Raw genomic sequence first — 24601 nt, 5'->3', positions numbered from 1 at the left:
TTGCAGCATCCAACCCGCATTGACCAGTGCTCCGTAAAGATCTGTGTTATTAGATTACAACCGGCTTTCTCCGCATTCTTCCAGATACGGTCGTGTTTTTTCTCTCACATTTACTACATAATAAGTTTTATGTGTTAGGCATGTTTAAGGTAACTTAACCTAATACGTATTAAGTAGTCGAATGCAGAGAATGTTCTACTTTTTCTTAGCTTCGATTTTTTATGAAGAAAATCTCGATTTTATAGTTTTATTTTCACTTAACGCTTGGAATGTCGGGAGAAAAATGTTAGTCGCTTGCAGTACGCTGGTTGATTGTATTTTAGTAAGAATGTTTTTGTAATTTGCACCGTCTTACTAGATAATGTGTTTACATAAAAAAATATGTCTATCCTCTGAAGTTTCCCTTTTACATATATTCAGAAAAAAACGTTTTTTTTTGTTTTATATCTAACCTTATAAAAAAAACGTACTATATAAGAAAGACAAACGAAAAGATTCTCGAGTTTTACTGTATTTTACAGCTAAACAAGCATTATTCACCTTATAAAAATTATTTTATCTTTAAAAAATAAGTCGAATGAGGACTTTTCGTAAATAAATACAGTTCAGTGACTTTTGTAAATCGGAATTATGACATTTCACCTGGAATTTCACGACGCGCTTTTTCACAAATAAAATAAACATATTTGCGAGTGACGAAACGTCAAGCTAGAATAATATGAAGATACATCATTTCCTTGCCGAGCGAATAAAATATATTTAGTAGGTATGCTAGAAACATTTTTAAAGGTTCGAAATACCATACATTTGGGGAGGTAATCGTGCGGTGAGCTACTAACAAATCCGCGGTGGATTTCTTGGCATATATTGGGTTAAATAAGAAAAAAAAGTGTTATTTGAATTCAAAATGGGCTGTTAAAGCTTCGTTGTAACAAATTACTGTTTCAAATATACTACTAATCTAATGGGACATGTAACAACGTGGCTCTCAGTGACAGGACCATAATATGCAAGTATATTCGCGTAACTTTCTAAGGTATTTACATTTTAGATGACTTTCCCTGCTTGGTTCTGTCTTAGTACCTACAGGTGAAATAGGGTTCGATGAATGACAAAATTCGTGCGTTCATGTAACTTATACATTTAAAAATATTATCGCCTATTTTACATAATAAGATAGTGTGTGCTGAAGTAGGCATTTTCGTCAACAATTTATACAAATTCAGAAAAAATATTCTGCTGTTGCTAAAAAAAATGTTGCGCTGATTATATTATATTTAACTTGTGTCTCTACTAGTGTTTCTTTTGTCTATTGCTTCTATTTGTATCATTTTTTATTTGAGTGAACTTTTATATATTTTTTTAATTGTATTTAATTGGTATTTTTTATTTGTTTTGTTTTTGAATCTTTATTTAGATGTATGTAAATTAATGTATCCTACGTCTGAGTAGATTTTGGTAACTGTACGTTTATTTGTGTATTAACTGAGTTTTATAACAGGATTGTTTACTATAAAATCCCAATATAAATAACGTTTGTCAAAGTCCCCATAATTGTGTTATTTTCATGTTTCTTTACTAAAAACCTGCATTGACTCACCAAACAATGATTCTATCGAGTTGGGAGTGGTTTCATTCGATTTATCGCGAATTATTTAAATATTAGCACGAATTAAAAAAATATGTTAACGATACCTTACATTTTCATTTTATTACCATATTACCGAGAATACAAATGTACAATACTTACCAACCTGTGTTTAATTCATGACGAGTTTTTTTCATTCTATTTTATAGTGTATGTTCATTTAATGAAGCTAATCAATTTATTTATGTTTTTTTTACTCACTTTAAACAGTAGCATATTTTTTTTTATAACGTATTGTTACATTATCTAGCGATTCCGTTCATTCAATTTTGCTATTTGACTTGCCTACCAATGGGCAATGGACAATATCAGCGGGAACACAACACGTCAATCGGTTTAATTGTTGACATATGAATCATCTAGATGCGTTTAAGATTGACAATTGATTTTATTCATTAATTTCATTCATTTAACATATATATCCAGCCAACAATAAAAACACCCTAATATAATAGAACTTCCTTCTTCTTCTGGCGTTAGTAAGATTAGATTGTTAATATTAATTTTAGTTGTAAGTTGCTAAATATGTAAATACTCGTATATATGTCGTTAAGATAATAGTTATAGGACTTAGTCGTAAGTCACTAGATATAAGTCTTAGAGATAAGTCAGTAGTTCTAGTATTAACTATTTAAGAAAAATATTTGTACAACGCCCTTGAGGTGATTTCTCACGAAAACGGCGCTATATAAATTAGCCAAATATTATTATTATTATTATTACCCCCTGTACTATCAGCCTTCTTATTTGGAATGATGAGTATTAATAATCTTGCCAGCAGACGGAAAGCTGCTTTGCCGATAATGGCCTATAAGCTCTTCAGCGGTCACACCAGCAAACCAGAGATTATATAAAGATTCCATTTATCTCCCTGAAACTTTTACAAGAGCGCGCGAATACAGATCTTTACTTGTTCCGAGATGCAGAACTAATCTACCATTAATACTCACGCCTGATATCAACGATTCCACATGAATATTGTTAAATTGAAAATGCTAATAATTAAATAACGAGTATCGACTAATAATGTGATGGACATGTTTTGTTATTGGAATGTACTTACTACTGCAAGTATCTATCTATTTATATAAATAAAAATTTCTGTAGCGAGCGGCCGCGTATTACGAGATTGATGAAATTTTGCACACTTGGCCTTCAAAACAAGAATACATCTGATTTCAACAGTAATCTATATATATTGGAAGAGTGTTTTCGGAAGACGGGCGGGCACCCCGGCGTTGTTTTTTTATACAAATCTATAGTTTTATTCCAAAATTGATGAAATTTTACACCGTACACTTTTTTTATCCAAATCTATAGTTTTATTTCGAAATAGAAGAACTATTACCCCTGTCCACTTTTTCATACTTTTCAAGCAGAATTTTGGTACTACTTTGAAATTTCACACACTTGGCGTTCAAAATAAGAGCAAAATTATTGTTAGTACCTGATTTTGAAGACTTCAATAATAATATGCTAATTATACCTATAAATAAATGGACTTATTATTTTTATAAATTTATTGTGAAATACTTTATTCTTTATGTCGTTGGCCATTAACACTTAGAATTTTTACAGCTGTCGTTTCAAACGTGTTAAATACATCATAAAAATATTATATACCGTAAACCGGGGCTATTTTGTTCCTTGGGTGTTCCTTTGGTCCACCCCGATAAATTGTTTCCGTGTTATAGTCAATCATGGCAAATTTTTTATAAATTTAATTTAGATTAAATTTGATAATATTATTATTAAGTTCTGCAAGTGTTTTAGTTTTTTATTATTGTGACAGCTGTTTCGGCTTACAAGGCCATTTTCAAACTGTGGTTAGTCCACATTGAGACGACGTTTTTATACTATTTCAAATGTAAATTTTGAAGGTGCATACATTGATTTATTACTGGTTACACCGATGACATGATCTATTGTTGGTTAAACCAATCTATGTTTTCCCCTCAGTAAATGGTAAGTAAATGGTAATGGGTTAAAATAAATAAATCATGGCAAAGGTCTATGACGTGCCCCTAGCACGTGCAGGCGGATAAAGGTTATATGCAATCATGGCAAATGAATATGGCGTGCCCCAAGCACGTTCAGATGAATAAATAGGTTATATGCAATCAAATAATAATAATAATACTGAATGTTAATGTAATTATAGTAGCGAATACTAAAAAAATAATATAGCTGATGTGATGTAATAATTAATTGATATAACTGATGCGATCCACTAATTAATTAATATATCTGATGTGATACACTAATTAATTAATATATCTGATGTGATACATTAATTAATTGATATAGCTGATGGGATAGAATAATTAATTGATATAGCTGATGTGCAATAATTAATAGATAGTGCAAGGAAATAATAATACTGAATGTAAATGTAATTATAGTAGCAACAAAAAATAGGTATATGAATACTCAAAAATGATATAGCTTATGTGATGTAATAATTAATTGATATAGCTGATGTTATGCAATAATTAATTGATATAGCTGATGTGATACACTAATTAATTGATTTAGCTAGTGTGATGCAATTATTAATAGATAGTACAATGAAAATAATAAAATAAATATAATAAATACGATAGAAATACTCATATGTCGGTAACTTGTTTTGTCTGTTGGCGACCACGACTGCTGATAAATAGCAGAAATTTATGCCTATGAAGAAACGGTCTATCTTTGTGTTTATTTTTTTTCCATTTTACACATTTAAAAAAAAGTGTTTTTTTAAAGAAATACAAACATTCCGGTGTTACGAATAATCTGACAACATTTGAAAATTTCCTACTACTATCATTTGTGATGACGAACTCAACTTGTCTAGGAGTTGAGCTCACGACGCATAGGTGGGAACTCCACTTCCAGAATTGAACTAGAGATACGCAGGACAGACATAATAATTTTTTTTTAATTTACAGGATGTCCGGGAGTAAAGGTGATTTTACACGATGGTAAATATAGATATAAAAAAGACAAACAACTTTTTTCGTTGGTTTTTACCATGGATTTTTTTTGTTGTTGTAGGTACCAGAAAACTATCTCAAAACGTTGATATTTCGAAAATGATGTCAATTTTTTTTACATGTACTATCATGTGGAATCACCTCCCAAAGTTTGTGCACTTTACCTCCGGACACCCTTTACGCACATATTAAAAAGGTAAAAAACATTTTTTCTTAATAATAATAATAATAATAATAATACTTTGATGACTTGTATAGCGCCGTTTTTGTGCAAAAACACCTCAAGGGCGCTGTACAAACTTATAATACATTTCTACAGTGATCTATGTTATTACTCAACTATTTATGGAGAAAATGTACAGTACAATACTTACCTGGTAGGTCACTTGAGATTAACACTTAATTAACATTATCTAATTGTTTATTGGCGAAATTTAGATACAGGATTTAGGACTTAATTGAAAAATTGAATATAACTGGATTTTCTCTTAGGATTGGTATATTTAATTTAAGGGTACGACAGCTTAAAAAGGTAAGTTTTTAGTTTAGACCTGAATTCTGTTGGACTTGTTATGGATCTTAGTTCCGGAGGGAGTTTATTCCAAGCCTTCGGCCCAGATACTCCGAAAGCGCGATCACCAAACTTAGTATTTGGCTTGCGCATAGGTTCTATCAGTCTGCCTACAGCTGCTGATGTTGCTGATCTAAGCGTTGACTGCCTCAGACCAGTGTTTTCCGGGAAGCATAGTTCAGAGATGTAGGGTGGGGCCATTTCATTGATGGATTTAAACACCATCCAGCACAGTTTGTACTGGATTCTTTCAGGGCACTTGAGCCAGTGAAGGTTACGAAGGTGTTCTGAAATGTGCGAATATTTTGAAACCCCGGTTATGAGCCGTGCTGCTGCATTAAACACTGATTGAAGTTTGTCAATTTGATATTTATGAAACGGTTACTTTTTGATGTGACACTATAATTTAAAATTAAACAAATGTTATTTTAGATTTAAAATTAAACAAATGTTAATTTAGATGTTTAGTATTATACTGCCCTGATGAAGCTACGGTTGTAGCAAAACCCGGTCGGCATTAAGTATTTACCTATAAGTGATGTTTACAAAGTTATTGTTTAATTTTAAAAGTAAAAACCATTAATGAATGAATCAGAAAACAGATATTTTGGACAAAGAAACCCTGGTTTACGGTACTCATTGGTAGGTACTCCATAAGAAAACAATTTTATGATCTACGTGTCATAAATACGGGAAATAATATAATAATAAGTCAATATTGAAATGCGTCAAAACTTGTATGTTTGATCAAAGGAAAACATATTTGTGAACAGCTGAGGTATTGTACGAATTCCACTGAATCAATAAAGCAATAGAAGCGTATCGTGGGCGAGGTGTACTCCGTGTACACACGAAGTAAGCTCAATTATCCCTTAGGTACTTCTGGTAAAGTTGTTCTTCTTTGAACATATAATAGGGTTATAGTGATTATATATAGGATATAGGGCCAAAAGTATTATAGTGATTTGTTTTTGGGGTATTATGCCGTGTAGCGCTACCTGCTTCTTTAGCCAACGTTTCGGACAGCATTACAGTGTTCATCATCAGGACACATGTGTAATTTAAGGTTGTGGTGAAATGTGTGCTTATGTATGAAGATGCGATACCGTGTTGCCAGCTCCAACCCTCTAAGAGCTGACATTAACATATAATTTTTTTGTGGTTTTCTGCGTTTAGTTCTAGTATAGCCATCAATTACCGGATACCTAGAACTACTGAGCTTGGCAAAGCTAAGCTAAGCTGAAGAGTAACATTCCCCAAAATTGTGGATTGACCATAACACAGTCGGTATGAAATCGTTGGTATGAAAATAATGATCGTGAAAAGCAATAATTATTCATATGTGTCCCGATATAGTTTCTACATGGGGGTCGGTACGAAAAAAAGCATCGTGTAAAACGTCCATAGTAGCCGAGTGGAAAAATGCGTCGGGTTGCTAATGTATCGCGGTTTCATTCCTCTGCTGGTATTCCATCATCCCACAATCAACATCTTCGCTTCTAATAATTAAAGTACGAGATTTCAGCGTCAGGTTATTCGTAACCCGGGAATGTTTGCCTTTCTTGCGAAAAGAGGAAACAGATCTGTTCTTGCGTTTATTAGCTCAGTGGTAAATACAATGAAGATCATTGCATCATTGCATGCATATTGCATGGACATAAAATATCCGAATGTCAAAGATGACTACGCTTGCATAACGTATTTTTATTGCAAAAGCACGAGAACTGTAAATGTCAATGTGAAGGTTTTTGAAAATAATATATTTGTCTTGTTTTCCGGCTTCCCTCGACTTTCGAAATCCTATATTTTATATTGTTAAAAATGTACCCATAAATTTAAAAAGTTTCTTAAAAATATATCTTATATAATAATAATAATAATAAGTATTTATTTTTCGGAATAACTTTATTGAGTAAAACCTCAAATTGTAATATTTAAATATTGAAGACAATATTAGTGATTTCTAAACGAAAATCTGAAACAGAAAAATCAGAAAAGGAAACGGTCACATCTGGGAATCGAACCCAGGACCCTTGTCTTTCCGGGACAGTGCTCTACCGACTGAGCTAATGGGAGCCTATCCATAAGTGATGTTTACAAAGTTACAGTTTAATTGTAAAAAAAAACACCATTGTTACACATTCTTCATAATTACTTGTCCACTGTTTCGAATGCTCCTCTTCAATGATTAATGAATAACTAATATGTATTGTCCCACTATCACAGAATGGGGTGAACTGAAACAATGCATTTTCACAATTATCAGTTATGAATAACCTATTGTTATTGTTTTTCTTTTAAAAATTGTGCAATATAAAACATATCTAGATTATGGTAATATAAATACAAGGTGTCCGGGGGAAAGTGCACAAACCTAGGGAGGTGATTCTCATGGTAGTACAAAAAATACATAGTTTTTTTTTCGAAATTCCAACGTGTTAAGGTAGTTTTCAGGTTTAAAAGTTGGATTGTTTATATAGAAAATTATTTTTGTATGGAAAAAACAACGAAATATCGAAAAAATTATTTATCATGTAGAATCACCTTCTGAAGTTTGTGCACTTTACCGTTGGATAACCTGTATGTCCACACTCTATCATTCTTAAGGCGATGCACTACGTCGTGTAATATTTTAAATTGAGCCGCTATCAATAACAACCCTTACGTAGATAGCGATAAGGTTTAAATTCCCGCTTAACACCATCCGCCTGTTTTGATTTATGCAAGAAAAAACATGGCTTAAAAGTGCCTTTTATTTTATTTTGTGGATGTTCAGGCATAAATATTTAATTTTTTTCGATCATTTTATAAATAACTTAATTTGCCACATTATACAATAAAATCATAACCGAAAATGGGTTCGTAAGTAGGAGATTTTGAACTTTAAAGCAGTTTTTATAGGCATTTACATTCCTTTTTTCAGGGCTTATTAAAAGACTTATCTAAAAATAATCGATTATTTCAAAGGCCAAGATGTATTCTACTCGCAGTATTTAATTAAAGCATCTGAAACATTTCTAGGCGACCAAATTTTCAAACCAAACACACATGATTTTGCATTACTACGTATGGCATCGCCTTAATGTGTTTATAGTGTGGCAAGTGTGAAATTTTAAAATAAAGGTACCTAGTTAGATAACTAAATACATTATACTTCTACCATGCAACATTAAAAATTTAAAAAGATAATATTCTAAATAAAACTGCACCATTTAAAAATAATATTAACTCGAACTTAAACATCAATTTACCCAATTCCAAAAAGAGAAAAAAACCCGAGGCAACTATTAAAATCTTTGAGTAAAGTTTTTTTATATATTACCAGAAAGTGTCCAAAATATTATAAAAAAAAAAATTAAATAAAAAACAAACTGACATAATTAACAAATATATACATATTGTTATTTTACAAGAAATAATTATTCGCCTGAAACACTCATCCACATTGAAAAATCTCCTGATAAAAGATACATGACGCCAACGGGACTCGAACCCGTGTCCCTTCGATTTCCGGTCGACAGCTCTGACCACTGAGCTATGGCGGCTTATCTCTTACCCGCGAAATTATTCAATATATACTCGTGTTTCATTCAACAATTACTGCTTGTTATTTGTTAACAAATAAACAAGCTGCTGCGATTTGAAAATTTCACCGGTTCTTTTTGAAAATAACAGATTGCGCCACTTCCGTTTAGAACAATCCTAACTCTACAGTCATTATGATAATAATACTATCAGATACATGTACAAACTCTGCCATTGAAAATAATAAAAAATAACACTTATCCCGTACACATAACTTTAGCTTTATCAGGGAGGTACATTTCATACATTCATACATACATTTTCATATATAACACTATGTGAAATGATTACTATGTACGTACATGTTACATATTTCTGTGAATGGTGACGTTATTTTTTTTCTTAAACACATTAATTATTTTTTTAACTATAAAATAATCCAATTCTGTTTTTATTTTTTAAATATAATACGTATCATTTAAACCAAGTTCGAAGACCGTTCATCCATTTCACATAATAATCTTATATATTGTCTATGTACATATAAAACATTAATGTTCGAATGTTCACAGTGGCAGATAAAAACATGGAACTAAAATTAAAAAAAAAAAAAAAACAGCGCCATCTGTTGGACGTAAAAGTAACACGCGCTATTGTTTCTCTGTCTGCACAGAAAGACTGAGCCACAACAACGGCGGAGTATAGTTAGTTCTATAAACAGATGTACCTCTATAATCAAACTAGTCTAGTGTTTGAGGAACGTGTTATTATGTTTGTTATTTACATGTTTAAGTATTTAAGTTTTTTTTTTTGAGTTTTTTAGGACGAAATTTAAATCCTTTTTGTTCTTCATATTTTTGATTCATTATGGTATGTGGATTTGTTGGTAACTCACCGCCCTTGCCTCCATTTTATAGTATTTTGAACCTTAAAAAATGCTCCTAGCAAACTATTTTTTTAATTGTAGTCAAAGAAATAATTTATCTTAATATTATTCTAGTTTGTCTTTTCGTCACATGTAAACATACTTAATTTATTTGTGTCGCTAAATTACGTGTCAAATATGTTATTTAATCTATTATAGGCATTAAATTCACAGTGTATCTTTAAATGCAACTAAAGCATTTGTCGAGAGACTTTTGCTCTATTTGAAACGAGTCGTGTTTTATGAAATATTTTCACCATTTTGGCTTAATTATTATCGTTTTTTTTATATTAGCGCGCTCCATCTGACATTTGTATTTACATATCTCCCTTTCAAACCATATTTTAACGTTGATTACGGGGCCTTATTAAAATCAAAATTTCTTCGATAAAGATTTCTAAGTACTCGCTACATACTTAATTACAAACTATATATTTTAATTATTATTTTTTAAATTTAAAATAAGGAATTATACAATTTGTCTAAAGAAACTTCACTATCTCAATAACAATTCTTTGTTTAAAATTTCTTCAGGCAGGTAGGTACTACGCGAAAAAATGAGTATTGCTGATTTATTAAGAATCTCTTAAAATTATTCGTAATCCGGTTAAAAAACAGGGATTGCAGGCTCTTAACGAACGAATTGATAGGTTTACTAATAAACTTTCAAATAAGAATGTATTATCACGATGTCGGAACATGTGTTTATAAAAAATCTAATATGTTCGTATTTCGTCATTATGTCAATGCAAATGCAGGTTCATAAACACGTATTCCAATATAATAGGAATTTACTAAAAGTTTATCTGGAAACAGCCTGCAACCCGGTTTTAACCGGATTAATCTGAAGAGATTCTTAAAAAATAAACATTACTCATTTTTCTCCGTCTTTTTAATTTAATTTAAAAAAAGCCTAAAACATTTTTCTCTAAAATTTCGACTGGTAATAAACATAGAGATTTCACATTTTGATAAAGTCAAAATAAACACCAAGATTTCACATTTTAATAAAGTCAAAATAAACACGAAGATTTCACATTTTAATATAGTCAAAATAAACCCGAAGATTTCACATTTTAATAAAGTCAAAATAAACACAAAGGTTTCACATTTTAATAAAGTCAAAATAAACACGAAGATTTCACATTTTAATAAAGTCAAAATGAACACGAAGATTTCACATTTTAATAAAGTCAAAATTCTTATTCGAAGTATGATACGGTTAAAAGTGACCGAGAGGAATAGGGTCCCATTAGCTCAGTCGGTAGAGCACTGTCCCGGAAAGACAAGGGTCCTGGGCTCGATTCCCAGATGTGACCGTTTCCTTTTCTGATTTTTCTGTTTCAGATTTTCGTTTAGAAATCACTAATATTGTCTTCAATATTTAAATATTACAATTTGAGGTTTTACTCAATAAAGTTATTCCGAAAAATAAATATTCATTCTAGACTTGCAGAAAAGTCAACAGATGTCGCACATTAAAAATAAAAAAATAAGATAGGTTTATCTAAAAAGACGCTGTCTGGATTGCATTTCGTTCGAGTTGAATCTTGCGATCATACATAAAGATAGTTGCCAATAAAAATGTGCGGTGAAAAAATGAAGACAATGTTAGTAGTTCTTATTCGAAGTATGATACGGTTAAAAGTGACCGAGGGGAATAGGGTCCCATTAGCTCAGTCGGTAGAGCACTGTCTCGGAAAGACAAGGGTCCTGGGTTCGATTCCCAGATGTGACCGTTTCCTTTTCTGATTTTTCTGTTTCAGATTTTCGTTTAGAAATCACTAATATTGTCTTCAATATTTTAATAATAATAAGCCTTTAATTCTGAACTTCTGTTAGGTATATTAATATTAGAAATGTTTTGTTTGTTATAATATATCTCGAAGCTCCGTTTGCCTCTTGGCATAGGCCTCCTCTAACAATTTCCATTGGGACATGTCACGCGCTACTCTTCTCCATTGATGTCCAGCAAAATATATCTTATAATCTATCTTTCTAAATAGTCGGTTTCTTTTTTATACCAATATATAGTTTGATTCCGAGGTTCATGAAATTTTGCACACTTGACATTCAAAACAAGAAAAAGGTTATATAGACCGGTCGGTGACTGTGTTGACATTGCGTTTGGGTCCCACCCAGGCGAAGTGTGTTCAATTCCTCGGCTGGCTAAGTTCTCCATCACTTTTCTGCTTGTGGTGGTAGTAGGAGATTTTCAAGTATTGTCAGGTTATTCGTATCACGGGAATGTTTGTCTTTCTTTTAAAAATAGTTAAAAAATATATATGATATTTCAAAAACCCACACCTTTTTCTTTTTCTTATCCCCAACCTTTAGCGTGACGAGAAATTTTCGGTGGATTTGCAATTAACTCACCACACTTGCCTCGATACTTCTTCGTATTTTTAACCTTTAAAAATGCTCCTAGCAAGGTACTTACATAAATTGTTATCTTTTTTTTTTCATAAGAAGCAATTATTTTGCGGTTTCAGGGAAGCCGGTCGATGTGTAAAATAATAAATATTCGTGGTTAAATACAAAGTGTTTGTTTTATTTAAAAAAATAAATTGTATTCGCTTGGAAAGGAAATAATGTATTTTTATCTGTGTTTCAAAAGTCATATTGCTGTATTTTTTTAAAGGAAAGTCTAATATAAACTATTTTCATTCTGCAGAACGTTTATTTAGCTATAAAATATATATATATATAACAATAGACAGAGCAATAACATTTCAACGAATGTTAGTTGGTAAGGTGATTTTTCACAAAAACGGCGCTATATAAATTATCCAAATATTATTATTATTATTATTATCCTGGGGAAACTTCGTAGGATAGATATAAACATTTTTTATAAATATATAAACACATTATCTGGTAAGACGGCGCAATTTACAAAATCATAAATTTAAAAAAAACAAGTAAATTATTACGAAAATAGCCTCAGGTGCATCGTGGCCTGAGGGTTACATTAGAACAGATCCCGGGCTACGGCTGGGTAATTCAGCTGTTTTTTCTTATAAATTTCTCATTTTTATCTAAGAATTAGCATCTCGTATTTAAAAAGAAATAATCATACTAAAATATTTTTTGTCTACATATTATTAAATTTTTATGTAGAGTCAAAGAGGAAATCTATAATTGGATTTTATTTTATATTCTTATAGACTGCTGGTTCCCCTAAAGTAAACAAATAAATAATAATATTTAATGTGGTCGTCTGCCCACCGCCCTCCGCATTCGCATTTAAATGGTTAAGAATTATGTAAATTATAGCATCTTATTATTGAAGAAACCAGTGCGTTTAGAAAAACGATTATGATTACTAATTTATTAATTTCATTGATTTACAGAACGCTAGAAAAGCCCGACAGTGGAACTGTAAAACCCGTCATATTCGAGAATGTTGCGAGAAAAAATTGACAATTTAGACCTAGTACCTAACTAAACATGTAATAGTGCTATTCCACGACGCTTGATCCTCCGACAGTTGCCCCCCCCGACAGTTGCTCCCCCTGGTAGTTGGTCCCCCGGGAGTTGGCCAACCGACTTATCTAGTTATATATGCAGTCGACTTGGGGATAATACGCTAATACTTACTAGTGTCTACTAAAGTGGCGAAAATATTTATATATCGAATTTCCCATAGACTAATATTAAACACATCAATGGAATTTCCACAAAAAATTTCTGCAGAGATAAGTTTATCAAATTTTGTTATACGGTTGTATATCCTCTCTGCATACACATTTTACCAATGAGGACGTGTAGCAGAAATAATCCTTGGGGGATCAAGTGTTTGAGGGATCAATTGGCAGAGGTATCAATTGACAGAGGGATCAACCGCCCGGGAATCAACTGCCAGGGGGATTGACTGCCCAGGGATCAACTGCCCAGGGATCAACTGTCCAGGGATCTACTGTCCGGGGGGTCAAATGCCCGGGGATCAACTGTCCTAGTCTGCACAACATTAAAACGATGATGCTAAAAATATGTTCCATTCAAGACAAGTGTGTTAAACATTATAAAAAAATACTTTTTAAATGTGAATTGAGGTATGTTGAGAGACTGTAGGAAGTGGGAGGGGAATGACATCTCATCTCCCTCCCAAGAGAATCATCTCCCAAGGTAAGAGAAGGTTTGGAAGTAAATCCCTCCCTAAACACGAGATATTCTCAATTACGGAGGTGTTAATTAAATTAACTGCTAGAACTTGTTTTTTTTTGCATTGCTTATATGTCTTGCATTTTCGTTATATATTATTTCATTTCTTTTTTACATAACCCAATCGTTGATAATTACGTATGGTAATTTCTAATATTGTCATTCTATCTTTTTGTTTGAAAATGTAAGAATTATAATTCAATAAAGAAAATAAAAAAACTGGACATTCAGATATTGTCTCTCAACGCGGCTAAAGCAATTTCAATCAATGTATCGATTCAGGATTGTGATCTTTCACCAGGGCGATATTGAGAGTAGGTATCTATCACTCTATATATACATTATACAGATTATACTATTATTATGTAGGCAATTTATTTGAGGCAGATTCCATCTGGTCCCTCGAAAATCAATGTTTGTTCGGTGTCCAATGTGTCCTTTTTACGATAATATAACAATAACAAATTCAAATATTTCTATTTGAACGGTAAAATGTTGTAAAATATCATTTATATTTTAGCAGTAAAATGTTGGTTGGGAGAACTGTTGTGCGTAAACAATGTGTCATACAAATTTGTCGGAAAATGGACTGTGATATTTACGTAGCAACTTTGGAACGAGACCATTATTATTTAATGATCTTTTCATAATGTAATAGGGCAGTTCGTGATTTAAATGTATCATTTACCCATCCAACAAGTGGAGAGCGCAGGCGTCAGGCAGGTATGCTGTTTTTATTCTACCGGTATTACAACGGAAGATGATTCGAGGAACTAGCGTCTTTGATCCCTTTGGCACTTGTGCAGAACTTCCTTTCCATAAACAGATTCTCCACACAGCATGCCCAAAGATAACATAGGCACGAGGGATTTTTTTAAGATCTCCGTTGTATAGCTATTTAAAAAAAAATTGTCACATAAGAGGTCAACAGCTTGACTATGGAAAGATTTGCCAGCCTCTGTGTTTCCTCCGTCCTTCTTCTCCTCAAAAAGACCCTCCAGACAGCATCCCCAAAATTAACATAGGCTCCGAGGGAAATTATTTTCCTTAGGGCATCCTATGTGGAGTTGATGAAAAAAAGAAGATGGAAACATTGATTTAGGAACCTCAGTAAGATTTATACCCAGGAATATACGTTTTTACTTGCTAAATCCCAATGTTGATTAATCTTTATAACGAATTGGTGTACGTCATGATTACCAAAAAATATGCTTTAGATAAATTGAAAGTTTTTCTATCGATTAGTTTGAGTAGACTACAAATGAAATAATAAATTACTCAATAATAAATATAAATGTAAACTTCTAAAAAATATTTTTTTTCAATGGAAATGTATGAACGCGTAAAGGAAACAACTTAAAAAAATACAGTAATATAGCTAAGATTATCTGTGACAGTTTCACTAGATCAACTTTTTTGCTTTCTTATAAAATTATTTACAAAATAAATAAAAAACAGTTTTGTGCTTGAAATCGAACGTTTCTAGACTCCGTTTGTCAAGCAATTTTAATGCCTATTACCTACAGTATAAGGTATATCAAGAATATACACATTGTTGGCTTGTAGCTTCCTCTTAAATAACAGAACAAAACATGTTTTTAATCATTTTCGGAGCTTACTTTGCGATTTTTTTCTATCGAGGAAATTTCATATAGTTAACGTTTCCGCATAACAAATGTATAGATATAATTTACAAAACTAAAATTTTTTTGGAACTTAAAGAGTTAACAAGAAACTTGTTATAAATTGTGCATGCGGGGGCTTAAAGAAATAAAGTAAATACATTTAAAATTTGAATACTACTCTTACATAGTTATTTATAAGTAACTAATAATATGATAGGTATTACGTGTTGTAGTAAGTACATTGCAGTGAGAAAGTAAAACATGGTTATGTAATATGATTGGTAGATGTGATAAAAATTTAAAGTAGTTAACTAATATACTTCATACACAAAATGGTAAGGTTATTTTTAAGAGTAATTCACGTGGAAGAGTTTTATGATAAGTTTGTCTTTAAAATTATATAATTATATTCAAGAGTCGTAAACATATCTGGGACCGAAATTATATAATAAAATCCCTAAAGAATTAAATACTAAAACATGCAAAATGTCCTTCATTGGTTCAATAATAACTTAATGGTTGATTGGCTTGGGGAGGGTGGAGTCTGAAAAACTATTAAATAATGTCACTTAAAATTTTATATGGTTACCTATTAATGGCTCATTTATTAAATACTTAACATATATTCAATTTTGATAAAAAAACAACAACACTTTTATTTTACTTAAATTTTAAGGAATTTTAACAGCATTTGGTTCCTTAACTAGGAACTAATATCGACCTAAAATTCATAATAACCCTTGTATTTATTTTTAATATACTTATACAGTTATTGCAATATTATTTTCTTGTCATTTTTACTGTATACAGGGTTTTCCAATAAAAGGTGTTATTCTGAATAGCCGCTATTTCGGTAGATGTTACTTTTGAAGTTGTCATTTTTTGACATTTGACAAGTAGAAACTACGCCATTAATAAAAATGGAACGATTCACGCTTCAACAACGCATTGAAATTATTAAAATTCACTTGAGTGAATCAAATGCAAATCATCTTGAGTGATGAGGCCCATTTCCAACTCGGTGGCTTCGTCAACAAGCAAAATTGTCGCATCTGGGGCTCGGAAAACCCAAGAGTTATTGTAGAAAAGCCTCTCTATCCTCAACGTGTGACTGTTTGGTGCGGTTTATGGTCCGGTGGAGTCATTGGACCTTACTTTTTGAAAATGAGGCTGGAGCAACAGTTACGGTGAATGGATCGCTATCGAGAGATGATTAATGATTTTTTATGTCCGGAATTGGATGGTATTGATCTGGACAACGTTTACTTTCAACAAGACGGCGCTACGTGCCTTATTGGAAAACCCTGTACATGTATCCAACGTAATATAATAAATAAAATAAATAAATAAAATATATAGTTAGTTAATTTTGAATTTATTCGATAGGGTAGTCAGGTGGTTCACACGATCTTACGTTTACCGACTTCCGTCTAATTGGATGCAATTTTGCTATAATTATTGTCTTTCCTACTAGTCTACAGTGTTGGTATTAGATGCTTCTATGCCTTTGAGAGTAGCTAGTTATAATGTGTTGCCGATTATTGACGTTTGTATTATTGATAATAACGGATTAGCATGGATCGAAGTTAATCGTAGTTCCCGTCGAGGCTGACTGTTAAGAGCAAATGGTACGTGAGGAAGACGTGGTACGAGATACGGGAAATCCCTTTCAGACGAAAATAAAGACGGTGTCGGGAAATTTATGTGGTAAAAACCTTGATTTTAAAAAAATCTCTATAATACTCTATTTTTAAATGTCTTTGGTTTGGTCTGGCTGGGGATTGTGCCTTCCTTCCCAGGGACCGTAGTAAACTACGCTACTGAGCTCGCCAGATGCCGATCGGGTAGGAACGACATTTATTTCAAATATTAACCGCTGTAATGTCATCTGATTTCAGAGAAATGCGTATATGTCCGTGTGTGTGCAAGTGATTGACACCAAAAGTTTATAGAATGCATTGTCATTGACAACAAATTTATCTGCCGAGTTTCATCTAGATCGGACATTGGGAAGTGTGTCAATTTCCGCTTCCAAGAATTGCATTCATTCGTTACCGAAAATAATTTGCAATTCAAATAGATGTATTATATATTTAAAAAAAATAGACAAACATACTCGAATTAACGAGCTTAACGAATAACCTGACAAATCTCGTTAAATAAAGTCAAAACCGATAATTTTGTATTTATTTTTACAATAAATAAACATAGGAAGCATTAAAGGAAAAATGCATTAGGGGTGTTTAGGAATCGAGTGTTGGGTCGCGAGAGTCCAGCTGAAGAGGTCTAAGGGTCTCCCTCGACCATAGGCAAGAGCACCCCAGCTAAATCATTAAACGTATGGAACACTTGAGGGGACCTGTGGCAGAGGTGTCGGTTAAAATTGAAAAAAATATCGTTAAAAACCGTAAAATTTTAAAGAAAGCAGAATTCTGCCTATTTCCATAATTAACAACTAATAAATAGATACTACAGACTGAGCCGTTGCTTAGCGGAGGTTTAAGCTGTGCGTCTTAAGTTTCACTTCAGACTTATTTATAGGCGGATTCCAAAAGTTTTAATTTGAAACAACACAAAGTTTGACGATGCGATGTTATTTGTCAACAATGACACAAAAAACAAACAAATTAAACAGGAAACCCTGTCCTGAGGCGGCCTGTGAGGTTGACTGTAAAGAATTTTAATTTATTCTTTATTCTGCATCATGTACAAACTTTGTCGTTGAAACTAATAAAAAAACACGTAAACAACAAGTTAATAACAAATTTTGTAAAGTTAAGTAATTATTGAAATATGAAAAAACAATATTTCTGTTTTTCAAAATATATGTAAAGTGATAAATAATTCCTATTTATGTAGGTCAGTTATTATTGTATAATTTTTTCACACATTGCGAATTGTAGGTACATCTTATAACAAATATATAATGATTAATTATTACAGGTGAACGAAAAGTTAATATAAGGTATAACTTAAAGTATACGGATTTACTTGGAAATTTAACAAATCATCAAATCATTTCAGTTCTGTGAATCAACTGGCAAATAACGACATGATAACAGAACATAAATAGGACTTTCATAGAACTTGAAAATTAACCTTCAAATTTGATGAATCGTTCAAATTCTGTGAAATAATCCGTCCTAAAAGTTTATTCACGTGAAGTTAAGAATTTAATAATTTATATATGAAAGCAGAAATATTCGGTAATGGACAGTTGTTTCACAGAACTACTATTCATTAAATTTTGTCAACATTCAAGTTCTGTGAAAGTACTATTCAAATTCTGTTAATATTATATTATGAACAGAACTTGAACATTAACTTTGTAATTTGATGAATTATTGTTAAAATTCTGTAAAGCTAAGTCCACGAAATAAACGATTTTATTTTTATAAATTCAGTTTGTAAATTATCATACATTATTTTCAGAAACAACATACAAGATCATAAAATAAAAATTGGATTTATTTTGATAAATTCTACGTATCTACGTTTTTGGTGACCAGATCTGAATAGCCAAGGACACAAAGCAAACCAAAACCTTACTCTTCTCTTATTCCCCTTCTCCCCACCCCTTCATCATAACAACATATCCCAATTAGGGATGCCTTGCCACTGGATCCGAAAAGTTGGGACTCTTGTGTCACTCATCATTCAATTTATTTTAGCGGCGGTGTAATTACGAATATGTCAAAATACCAAACCCCTAACTAATAAAAATGTCTAATATACAACAGTATATTAGACATTTTTATAATAATAATATAATATACAACAGAGCTGATAAACAACCATTTACCATGCATTAACGGTTGTTTTAAGTTGTGTATAATTCAAATAACGTTTATTAGTAAAGCCCTAAAAAGTACAGTTAATTGATATAAAACTTACCAATTTGATCTGCAAAACACTATCACTTGTTAAAAAATACAGAATCGTTATTAAAATTTTGTCGAAGTAACTGATTATTTTTTAACTCTTGCACAAAATGTTAGAGGTATTTCAATTAATTTTATAAAATTTTGTTATTATTATAAAAAATATGTATTTAAAAATTTTAGGATCTCGATTAGCAACTTTTTGGCTAATATGTATGAACAGTACCGCGCGGGAACTGAAAGTGCAATTGACTGGATTACGTTGGAGTATTTACGAAGGAAATAACGCGGAAAAAACCGCTTTTCGTCGTTATCGGTTTACAAAGCGGACTTTACCTGTATATAGGTATATTATGGTAGGTTGTTTCGTGGACATATTAGGAGGGGGTACGGTAAGTGTTTATTTAGTACATGGACGGAGTGATGGTTCTGTAAATGTAGTACACGGTGTCCGGTAACACGAGGGCACCATGAAAAAAATATTTACACAAAATTTTTAAATAAACGTTTTTCAATTTAATTTGAAAATTTAAGAAACAAATCGAAATTTCAGCCTTGCTGAAGCAAAACATTTTCGATATCACGTTTTTTATGGAAGAAATTTTATTGATAATATTTGGATAATTTGTAAGGCGCCGTTTTTTATAGATATATATTTCTACTTATTAATTATAGACTAGACAAACTTTTATCGACTTATTCATTTATTTATTTAAACGCCATAACATGGCTTTTAAAATACAGGGTTTTCCAATAAGAGGTGTTATTTTGATATTCAATCGTAAAAGATCAATGGATTCGTTGCTTGTGTGGCACGTAGCGCCATCTTGTTGAAAGCAAACGTTGTCCAGATCAATACCATCCAATTCAGGCGATAAAAAATCATTAATCATCTCTCGATAGCGATCCATTCACCGTAACTGTTGCTCCAGCCTCATTTTCAAAAATGTAAGGTCCAATGACTCCGCTGGACCATAAACCGCACCAAACAGTCACACGTTGAGGATAGAGGGGCTTTTCAACAATAACTCTTGGGTTTTCCGAGCCCCAGATGCGACAATTTTGCTTGTCGACGAAGCCACCGAGGTGGAAATGGGCCTCATCACTCAAGATGATTTGCATTTGATTTACTCAAGTGAATTTTAATAATTTCAATGCGTTTTTGAAGCATGTATCGTTCCATTTTTATTAATGAAGTAGTTTTTACTTGTCAAATGTCAAAAATGGAACGATATCCTGTAAAACCTATCCTGTTAACGAAAATCCTGTATATGTACAATGCATTTGACTAATGAACGCGATGTTGTGTTAGAATGTACATAGGTATATTATAATTTAATAGCAGATAATATCCAGTACCATGCTTACCTGAGAGGTCACTTAAGATTAACACTATTATACAAAACACATTATTATAGGTTTATCAAACATTAAGGATAATTTTCACAGAATTTGAACAATTCGTTAAATTTAAAAGTTAATTTTCCAGTTGTGTTGGCCTCTGTGGTCGAAGGATAAGGCTCTCGACTAGCAAGCCGGAAGTCGCGGGTTCAAATAATTTTTTTTGATTAATTTGTATTATTTCACAATTTATTAATTTAAAATTATATATAGCACGTTCCAGAGTGGAAGATACTGTGAGTATCGCCCTGGTGTAATACCACCATTCAGAATTGAAACGTTGCTTGAAATGGCTTTAGTCGTGTTTGGTGAACAGATCTGAATAGCCAGGTACTCCCTCACCATCCTCTACCCCATCTCCTTTCCATCCCCACTACCTTCATCCTCACAACATGCCCCAATTGGGGAATGAGATAATTTCACTGGCTTCAGTCGATTTTTTTAAAGCATATTTTATTAAGTTATAATCATAGACATATGAATATTAGTAGACCTGCCCTAAGTGATTAAAAGCGTATTATCCCCACTCCCCATACCGGTTCCATTGGAGCCGGCTGTGCTCGCGTATGGCCTCAAGTGAAATTTGAAAAAGTGACGTCATCATTCTTGTGCGAACTATGGTCGAGGCATCATCGGTTCATTTTACGAAATAACACGGCAAAATGTTGACTTGTACTATGAAAACTTGTAAAAATAGATGTGATAAAGAGAATAAACCCAATTGTCGTATTACATTCCATATATAAGCATTTTTTTACTTTATTTTAAGCATATTAACATCGTATAATATAGATCAGTTTTAGAAACATATACTATCACATCACAATGTAGCGATTCTCAAGTGTGCTCATCGTTGTTTACTGGGGTAAGTAAATTATGAAACATTTGTAAAAGTGTCTTAACTAAATACTCTGAAACTAACTACGACTCTGCAAACAGAAGAAATTTACTTTGCCGAATTTGGACTTCGCAAATTAGTTCATAACGTGGCGAGTAATTTGCGCTCCCATGTAAAAATGTCTATTCATTCAAAAGCAGATTTTACTTTTAAGAACTAAATGGTGATATTATAATGCGAGATGCCTATTTACTGTCAGATTGATTTATTGACGAATCACAGTCAGCTTAACCCCTTTCGTTCTTCAACAGTTGATTTTACCCCTCGCCATTATCTTCTCGTCTATTAATTCCTATGTCTGTGGTTATAATCTATTCTAAAACTACTACAAAATATTCCATTACCTACGTATTAAAATTGGACTTCGAAACATGAGACATAACTCACGAAAAATTGCAAAACTTTTGGCTTCCTGAACTATTAAATGGAGTTCATTGAACATTTTGAAACCTATAGTAAATATTGTTTTGTGTTGCCGATAAATTTGTCTTAGGAAGCCTAAAATTGTTGCAGCTTCTCGTAGGATAGCCGTGGACTGCACTATTAATACTAACACTTTTTAAGATATAATCTGTTAACATTTTATTTTTTAACTTATATATAAATACTAGGGTATTATAGACCAAACGTTGCCACACACTTAGAATGTTGAGCTGGGATTATATCGTTTTTATCCTAGTATATCTGCTACAGAACAGTATGGACCTCATACCCCTGTTCTGATTTCTTTCCATATATGCAACATGCGTTTTAATTGCTTAAAAAAATTACCCTTGAACAGTAGTTCAGGTTGGGAGCAGTTGGGACCCCTGTGAGGTATTCACATAAAAAAGTGAAAGTTCTATTCATGTTCTGCTATTATGTCAGTTACGCGAAGCAACTGGCCCATAATGCATAAATCGCGGTAAGCCACCCAGTGAGGCCAACATTACTGGATTGTACTATGAAATAAGTTGGCTCCAAGTCATGGATGGTAATAAACATATATATTTATTGGAATAACTGTTGAAGGTTCTTCATCAATGGTTATAATGTAGTAATCTACCGATATTCGTAGAAAATCTATCGAATTTAGTGGATTTGTGAAAATCAACCGAATATTTTTGAAAAACTATCCATGCAACTGCAAACACAGCTCGTACATCAATGGCTGTCTTACGTAATCAGTTTCTAGGCAGCCTTATCTCCAGATATGTCAATTGGTGAAAAATATGGGACACACATGTCAAGGACACTTATTAAATTTCCGGTATCCTTCCAACCTAAGTCCCTGCTGAGCTCAAGACCGATAGGAAGAAGGAGCCTGGGAAGGCCAAGGTAAAGATGGAGCGACAACGTCCTCAAAGATTTGTCTGCCTTGGAGCTTCGAAACTGGAGAGAGCTGGCGCGGGACCGAGATGAGTGGAGGAAGATTCTTGAGGAGGCCAAGACCCACCAGGGGTTGTAGAGCCAAAAGTGATGATGATGATGATCCTTCCAATCACAGTCCTTCCCAAACATGAAATCACGAGCACCATCCTACAAATTACCCAACAATCAACCCACACTAACGTCAAGTTACTTTACAATCAAGACATCCACAACCACAATGCTCTGGAATAACAATAAAATCCACATTCCTCTAACAAACACTATATAATATGGGATAAAATCTCTCCCAGATATGTATAAAAACAGCCATCATCAAATTCATAGTAATGCTTTAAAATAATGTTTTTTTAAAACGTATAAAAACGTAAATACGTAATTCTTGTCGTATTGTATTTTGTCTTGTTTCTTTCTCTCTCCTTTTCTATCCCCTGTATTTGTAATCGACCATAATTTATTTTTACCATTGTATTAGTTGGTAAGTACCTTTTTGTAAATTCGTACCTTGGCTTTGGGCTTATATGTATATCCCTGTTCGTTTCCTTTTTTGTTTTTTCTTGTTTACTTTACCTCCCTTTTTCATAGCTTTGAATATTTTACTATTTTTGTACTGTTTCGTATGAGAACTTATAATTTTGACATAAAAATACCAATTTAAAATTGTACCTATTAACTCCCACTTATGTATTGTAAGTTCTTCCCGCCATTCAATGAGTTTTGCAACTCATCGGGATTGCTCTAGCAAAAAAATATATATTCAGCCTCCTGTTGATCTCAAGATAAAAATCCAGGAGGAAATTGTTCGGATTCCAGGATAGATGTTTTATTTTATTTTTTTATTTTTTTATTCTAGATAAAAGAAAATTACATTTTTCACTTATTTAACTAGAAATAACATATATATTACACATAAATATATTACACACTGATATTATTCACTTTCATTGTTTTGTTGATTGAGCATAAAACTGAGCAATTTTTTTTTAAATGTACCTATACTTTTTTCATTTTTAATTGATTGGATCCAATGGATTGCTTGCCATAATGAGTATGTATGGTGTTTAAATGTATTTTATCGTGTTGCCGTGTAAAGTGTGTGTGTACTTGGGACGTTTTAATGAGTTCTGTATTTGTATGTATGAGTTTATTATTTATTTTGTAAATAAGAAGACATGTATTATATTCATATAATTTTCTTAATTTTAATAGTTTTGTTTCCATATATAATTTTTTTGTTGATGTTCTAGATTTGAAGTGAAATAGTTTTTTGATTACTTTGTTTTGTGTTACCTGTAGTTCGTTTATATATGTTTCACATGTATTTCCCCAGATTTCAACCAAGTAGTTTAAATGTGAGTGTACAAGGCTATAATAAAAACCTTTTTTAATTTTATTTGGTAACAGATATGATATCCGGCTGAATACGTTAATTAAGGGGGTGATTTTATCTTTAATATCTTGAATATGCTGTTTAAAAGTTAGGTGTTTATCAATGCACAGTCCAAGATATTTCTCCTGTATCAGGATTTGCAGGTTGTTATTTTCAATTTTTAAGGGTACATGAGGAGGAATTATTTTACGAGTTGAGCTTAAAATCATGTATCCTGTTTTTTT

The 24601-nt window shown here is 32.3% G+C and overlaps 1 protein-coding gene across 1 annotated transcript in view; it reads right to left on the bottom strand.

Moving 5' to 3' along the window:
* The window catches only part of LOC149410595 (fatty acyl-CoA reductase wat-like), an 80442-nt gene extending 60905 nt beyond the window's left edge, over positions 1–19537 (bottom strand). The window contains exon 1 of the mRNA XM_089648295.1: positions 19334–19537. The gene's annotated coding sequence lies outside the window, so the exon portion shown is untranslated. The remainder of the gene's footprint in view (positions 1–19333) is intronic.
* Between the last annotated feature and the right edge of the window lie 5064 nt (positions 19538–24601).

This window comes from Hesperophylax consimilis, chromosome 27 (genome assembly GCF_061612785.1).
Source record: "Hesperophylax consimilis isolate HC1 chromosome 27, BYU_Hcon_1.0, whole genome shotgun sequence".
In the NCBI taxonomy this organism is placed as follows: Eukaryota; Metazoa; Arthropoda; class Insecta; order Trichoptera; family Limnephilidae; genus Hesperophylax; species Hesperophylax consimilis.
The sequence above is the reverse complement of the archived record's forward strand: the minus strand, read 5'-3'. Positions and strand labels throughout refer to the sequence as shown.